General features: G+C 39.5%; 1 pseudogene; it reads left to right on the forward strand.

Annotated features, from left to right (window-relative positions):
* Positions 1-1606: 1606 nt before the first annotated feature.
* LOC147430210 (uncharacterized) lies at positions 1607-5898 on the forward strand (annotated as a pseudogene).
* Positions 5899-6681: the final 783 nt, after the last annotated feature.

Consider the following 6681-nt stretch of genomic DNA (forward strand, 5'->3'; position numbering starts at 1 on the left):
TAGAAGCCACACTTGTATAGGACCAAAAAGACGAGAGTTTTGTCACATCTTTTTCATGAGTAAGTCTTGAGTCAAATTCAGTAAGATTTAAACGGAATGTCTACTACCTAGGAAAAGTTACCCAGCCAAAGCCAAATAACCCAAAAAATCATCGAGATATTCAATGGTTCAGTGACAAGGTCCTACACACATAATAATATTATACAATCAGTATTTCATTGATAGTCTTCATAGTAAGCCTGGAGAAACATTTCAAATTTTCTTCAAAACAACATGCATGTAAGCTATAATACTCCTATGGTTTTGTCCGAAGATAGTAGGTGAATGGTACAATCAAAATAGCTAAGTTTAAGACGTCCAAACTATGGTAACCAAACCAAAATAGGCAATAAGCCCACTGTACGTAATACGCCTAAAAAATATATGCTTTCAAGTTTCAAGCCTTTTAATAGACACCCCATTATGCATGGAAAAAATCAACAAAATTTTCCCAATCTTGGTCAAACAATTTATCATCTCGAGATCTGGCAGCCAAAAGTCAAGTTACGATTCCCAAATTTCTTCAAGAATATCAGTTTTAAGCATATTTCCCATAACTCTAATCGAAAAAAATAGTCATATTAAACGGCTCTTTACTTACTACATTTCAACCATTAGACTCTCCATCCATCTATTAGCAAAAAATAGTCCAGCTCACGATTATGCTTAAAGCATCAAGAGAACATCAAATAATCTGTAGACTTGATGACGACGAATCCATCACCACTTTATCAGTTTTCTTCGGCATGATGAGGACACCACAGCAAACCAGAATTGAACGCACAATAGCGGTTACAGAACACAATGCCAAGTGAGCATTAAGACTCACCTTCCAAGGTATTTATAGGTGATGAAGCTACTCCATAACAGAAGGGGCCTGAATCAAGCCAGGTACTACAGCCAATGAGGTCGGCATTGAAAACCCCCTATCTAGGGATTATACCCAGCATAGGATCCGGATGCAAGCAGTCAGTGCAGGATCACTTCACATAGTATATGCACACTACCACTCTCTTACTATGCAGAAGAATCCGTGCGGCAGTAACCTACAGAGAAGGCTTCTGCACCGATTTTTACAAACGTCACAAAGTATTAAGCATCAAAGGACAAATTACCCTAAAGTAACTGAGGATAAAAAACCCAAATAAGTTAAAAGGCATACACACCATTTATAATGAGCCAAATATGCTTTTTTTAAAAACAATTTGGAAGATAGCCAAGTATTCTTGCCAGCTTTTGATCGGTCGAAAACTTGGTAGACATATTTACCAAACACACTACTGTTCACAGCAATGGGTGAAAACACCATCTGTACCTACCGATATTTCTCATGCAACTATAATTAGAAAGCCATTTAAATTAGACACATTAAGAGAGTATACAATTTGCCAATCACTACCAAGTGAGATAATGTGAGGGAGTAAATAATTTTGGGAATTTCGAAGCAATATACATTGAGTATAGGTATCAATGTAGGTCTATAAAAGACGGGCATTCTTTTTGAAAGGGTGAGTGCACAGAATCTGCCTTGAGAGCTTTCTGAGAGTTTTTACATCCACCATATGCTATGACTTCTAGTGATGATCAGGTTTTAGCTATATCCATTGCACATCTTCAGCAATCGAATGAGTCTACTAAGAGAGCCACACTCCTCCGTTATGAACGTCATTTATTTCTGCAGTTAGGAACATCAGTTACTCAGACTAAGTGGTGGACATATAAGGATAGAGTGACGCAGATGACTCTTTGGGGTCAAGAGCATTTTAAGATTAATATTCGTCTGGCAATGGTGGCAGAAGCAATGGGCCTAGGGGCACAATACTATTATGTAGAAAATTCAATGAAGCGAGGTTTTTCCGAATAGTTATATCTGCTAGCGCAGTTTCTTCCACTACAAAAGATTTTTTTGTATCGTGGTTATGGGCAGCCACTACGAGGGTATTTTAATTGCACTCCCCACACTAAGGAGTATGGTGTGGTCTTGGCAACCCGTATCTTATCTTTGGCTGAGAGTCCAAACACCTGCTATTACTGTGATAGTTATTTGTGCGATCATGTAATGGATGGTTTACTCGATATGTAGGGGAGGAAAAAAAGAAGGGGGTTTTCTTTCTGAAAATCAAGCTTTTCCATTCTAATTAAAGTGGCGAAGTAAGAGAAAAGACACAAGTAGTTTTGTGTGTGTGTGTGTGTGTGTGTGTGTGAGTGCGCGCGTGCACCCATACCCGGGCACATACCTAATAAGGTCGTAGACCCATTAGGTATGGGCCTACTTCCTTAGTAGATTGCAAAGAAACCCAACATCTATTCTGGCACCAGGTCAATTATTCAAGCAGACTGCTTTAATAATACTAGCAACCAATTCCTTATGTAAAAACCCATTATTACAGAATTTTCCAATCATCATGTTTATTTCTTAAAATGCAGAAAAGTTATCTGACGAAGAGTACATTGTAAGTGAAATAATACCTAAGCACGTGTTACTCGCATTCTTAATTGGTCTGTTACTTTTCTTTTTAACGAATTTAGTAGGACTATTGACAGATTATCTCGCTTCCAAAAGAAGCGTGTAGTGTAAAGGCCAATGTAAGGGGAGTGAAGCAATATCTCCATACTTAAAAAACAGGTTCTCTTAACTATAGTCTTACCATCTATCACAAATTCTTTCAATGAGGTAGGCTCTATCATGAGGCAAGGTGGGTAAATTTTTGCTATTTGGTTTTTGAAAGTTTGATTGTTTATACTCAATAAATCATCCATGAATCTAAACGTGTTATTGAAGGCTAACAGTTGTCTTGCCTCCTCATAATGTTTCATTTTAGAGCATACCCATTTGTATTCAAAATACAATAAGTATAGATTACACATTATCGGTGAGCAAGAGAACCCCATAGGTATTCCCATTTTTTGTCTATAATAGTCTGGCCCTAATTGGATAAAGCAATTCTGCAATATCCATTTAATTACCATTCCAGCAGGCAACATGACCAAAAAGTCTTGAGCCACAACCCCTCATAACTGATAGAAGTGTGTCATATTCCAAAAATCGTAGTTTCTTTCTTGTTGACACCCTTGATTTGGATAGTACTCTCATATAGAGATGGCTTTCCCAACTGACAGCACACTCCATATGATAACAAATTATATTTAGCACCCGTGTCTAACAAGGTGTTATATAGCACTTTCCCATAGGCGCTATTTAGTTCAATAGGGTATCGTAGAGGTGTGTCAAAGTCCAACCAATCATCCTCTATTTCAACGTGAAATGCATGTGTAACTCCAAGGTTGGCCTCTCGTTGGCGTCTTATGCATTGTTCTTGCTCCTTAGCCTCAGCTTGAGCTTGTATCTTCATCAATTCTGTTTGTGCCTTGGCTGCCACTTTTTAATGGATGGCACATAGCTCCTCTTGGCTTAAAGGATCATAATATCTTTTAAATTTGCTCCCATTGAGGAATCCAATGGTTTCAACTCCATCAAGAGTCTCCACACAAATGGTACCTTGTGGGGTGATTTCACATACTCTGTATGGTCCTTTTCTCGCATATTTCAACTTTTTCTTCTCGTTTCGCACTCCATACATAAGGACTTTATCACCAACATTGATATCTTTGTTCTTTAGATGACAGTCAAACCATTTGTTTCTCCTATCTTTCTCCACAAGTGCATTTTGCATAGCCAATTGTCTTTCTTCATCTAACCTATCAAGGATATATAAGCGCTCGACTAAAGGGTTACCATCCCAACCTTCTTGTGAAGCTACTCGTAGACTAGAAATTACAAATTCCCATGGCATAACTACTTCTTGGCCATATACCGTTTTGAATGGTGTACAATTAATAGCCACTTTGTAAGAAGTAGGATAAGCCCATAAAGCTGATGTCAACTTCAAATCCCAATTTGTGTGATGAGCTTCCACTGTTTTGGTCAAGATAGAAATTAAGGTCTTGTTAGTGCTCTTAGCTTGGCCATTTTCTTGTGGGTAATACGGCGTAGACTTATAGCTATCATGAAGTTTGTTGTGAGTTTCTTTATCACTTTATTTATAAAATGAGTGCCATTGTCACTCACAATTTCAAAGGGACAACCAAATCTTGTAATAATGTTCTCAAAAAGAAACTTGGCAGTTGACCTTGCATCAGCCTTGCGTGTCGCCCTGGCTTCCATCCACTTTGTCACATAGTCAGTGGCAACAATAATATATCGAGATTGAGTGTTACAAGCTGCCGGACTAATTGGGCCTACAAAGTTTAAACCCCACTTTTCAAATGGTTGAGTCATTTATTAGGATGTAAGGGCATCTTATCCTTTCGTTGTGTGATCTTGTAACGTTGGCATTTATCACATCCTTTTGCAAAAAGTGATGCATCCTCATAGGTCCCTCTTTTCCAATCTGATGAGTGGCTACATAATGAGTCATGATTGTGTGTGTCAGTGTGTGTATGCGTGCATGGAGACATAAGTAGGGTGTTCTTCTGTGCACATGTGAAGGGAAGGCCTTTTTCTACATGCAATCATGTATTCTTTCACCTTGAATTCATGGGTGAGAAAATTCACAAGGAGATTGCTTCAGAGCTAAGCAATAGGGTGTGGCATAGACAAGGAGCCGAGCGAGTAGGAGACAAGAGATAGAATAAGTGCAAGCCGTGGTGAGGGGTTTGGGAATGCAATAGGGTAGGTCACAAAGGTGTCATGCTTCACTATAACCTTCCGTATCTGTTGCAATACATCCGAGGATGGTGCGATGGATTTCTTTTGGTTCTGTTTGCAACATGATGCGGAGTTTTATTGAGGGTATCTTTTAACTCTTTTTTTTGTTCGTTAGTATAACATCACTATTCAAAATTATGGCTTCTCATTAACCAGCGTTTTTCAAATGGCATGATCAATTGTTTGTTGTTTAATATAGCCCATACGCTTTTTGACAATGCTACACCATCATCATTTGGTGTAGGCTCTGTTTGCATGTGGCTACCGTAGCCTCCCTAAACCTTGTCCATATGTCACCTTTCCTCATCATCACTACTCCATTCACATTACTACTCCATAGCTACTAGCACTAAAAGTTTGTCGGCCTCCATCTCTACTCCAGTTACATTGTTGTTTTGGGGTTTGCTCAGAAGCCTCAACACACTTCCGCTAGCGTTTTCTTCTTCTTCCACGAGGCTTTGTCAACTACATCTTCTTCTAAAGATCTTTTGGTTGTGGTAGACCCCTTGGAGCACCTTGATAGCTTCTTTCACAACACTTGAATTCAAGGAATTGAATCAAAGGGTTAAGGCTAGAGCTAGAGGTTTAGAGGTTTGTGAGGAATTCGAAGCAACAACAACTGATTTTGAATCCAACGTCCTCTTCATATGACATGCTTGCAGCTAATCGTGTTTCCCAACACTACCATGTGCAATCTATGGTACTAGACAATAGCATTCCACCATCCGCATCACAAATTATTTTTGGTGAAAACTCTAGAAAGCAGATTTCCAAGTGTTTGGTAGATATACCTATCGATTCCAGATTTGATTCAAACCCCGCATCATCGCCACCTGGGAAGCTTGTGATTAGGCAAAGAACAAGGGAGGTTCCACTGGTAGCAATGACTCTATTGCTTCGAGAAGGATGACACCGATCAAAACAAATGGAGGAATACAACAAAGCCAGGGCATGCATCTTTAGCAATGATGATATTGGAGAAAGAAATGAGTCTCTTGCCCTCATTGATGCAACAAGCATTAGTGGATCTGAAAGATGAATGTGAGGATGAATTTGTAGTCAATGCAACTAGCCTAGTGGCAACCTTTAGAGATAGAGAGAAGGGTATAAAGAAACCTGTGGGTTCCAACGTAGAAAAAGGTCATGAATGAGCAGGAAATGTAGGTCTCGACATTGTAGGTATGTGCACCGAGGTATAAGTTGCCCCTTTGTGGGATGGTCCCATCAGCACCCTATGAGGGTTGTTTACGCTACAAGTGACCCACCAAGGGGGCCACAAGCTGTGCACAGTAGGGCATTAGCCCCTTCCTCTCATTTGTATTGATCTTATCCATGGGAGAGCATATCCATGGATTTTATCTTTGGATTGCCTAAGTCTATCCATGGGAATACGGGAATATGGACGATAGTAGACAGGTTTAGTAAACAAGCTCATTTTATACCTGTCAAAAAGACTATCAAAGCCCATCAAATGGCAACCCTCTTCATTTCACAAATTTTCAAGTACCATGGCTTGCCAATGTCCATAGTGTCGGATAGAGATCCTAGAATGACCAGTAATTTCTGGAAGGGTCTCTTTGAGAATTTAGGTACAAGGCTAAACTTCTCTTTGGCCTATCATCCACAAACGGATGGCCAAAGTGAAATAGCTAACCTAACAATTCTCGATCTACTAAAAGACTATGTAACGGAAGTAGATCAAAGATCCCAATGGGAGAAGTACTTACCCTGAGTGGAGTATGGCTTACAATAACACTGTACATACTTCCACGGGAAAAGCACCTTTCGAGGTAATTGAGGGGAGATCAAAAAGTCCCTTGCTACTTAAGGTACATGGGAAGATCTTCGCTGCAGATGAGTATAGCCGAGACCTACAAGAATCTTTTCAAAAGATTAAGAATGCTATCTCTATCTCACAGCAAAGGCAAAAGGCT

Source organism: Adiantum capillus-veneris, chromosome 22 (genome assembly GCF_014529385.1).
Source record: "Adiantum capillus-veneris isolate H3 chromosome 22, ASM1452938v2, whole genome shotgun sequence".
Taxonomy (NCBI): Eukaryota; Viridiplantae; Streptophyta; class Polypodiopsida; order Polypodiales; family Pteridaceae; genus Adiantum; species Adiantum capillus-veneris.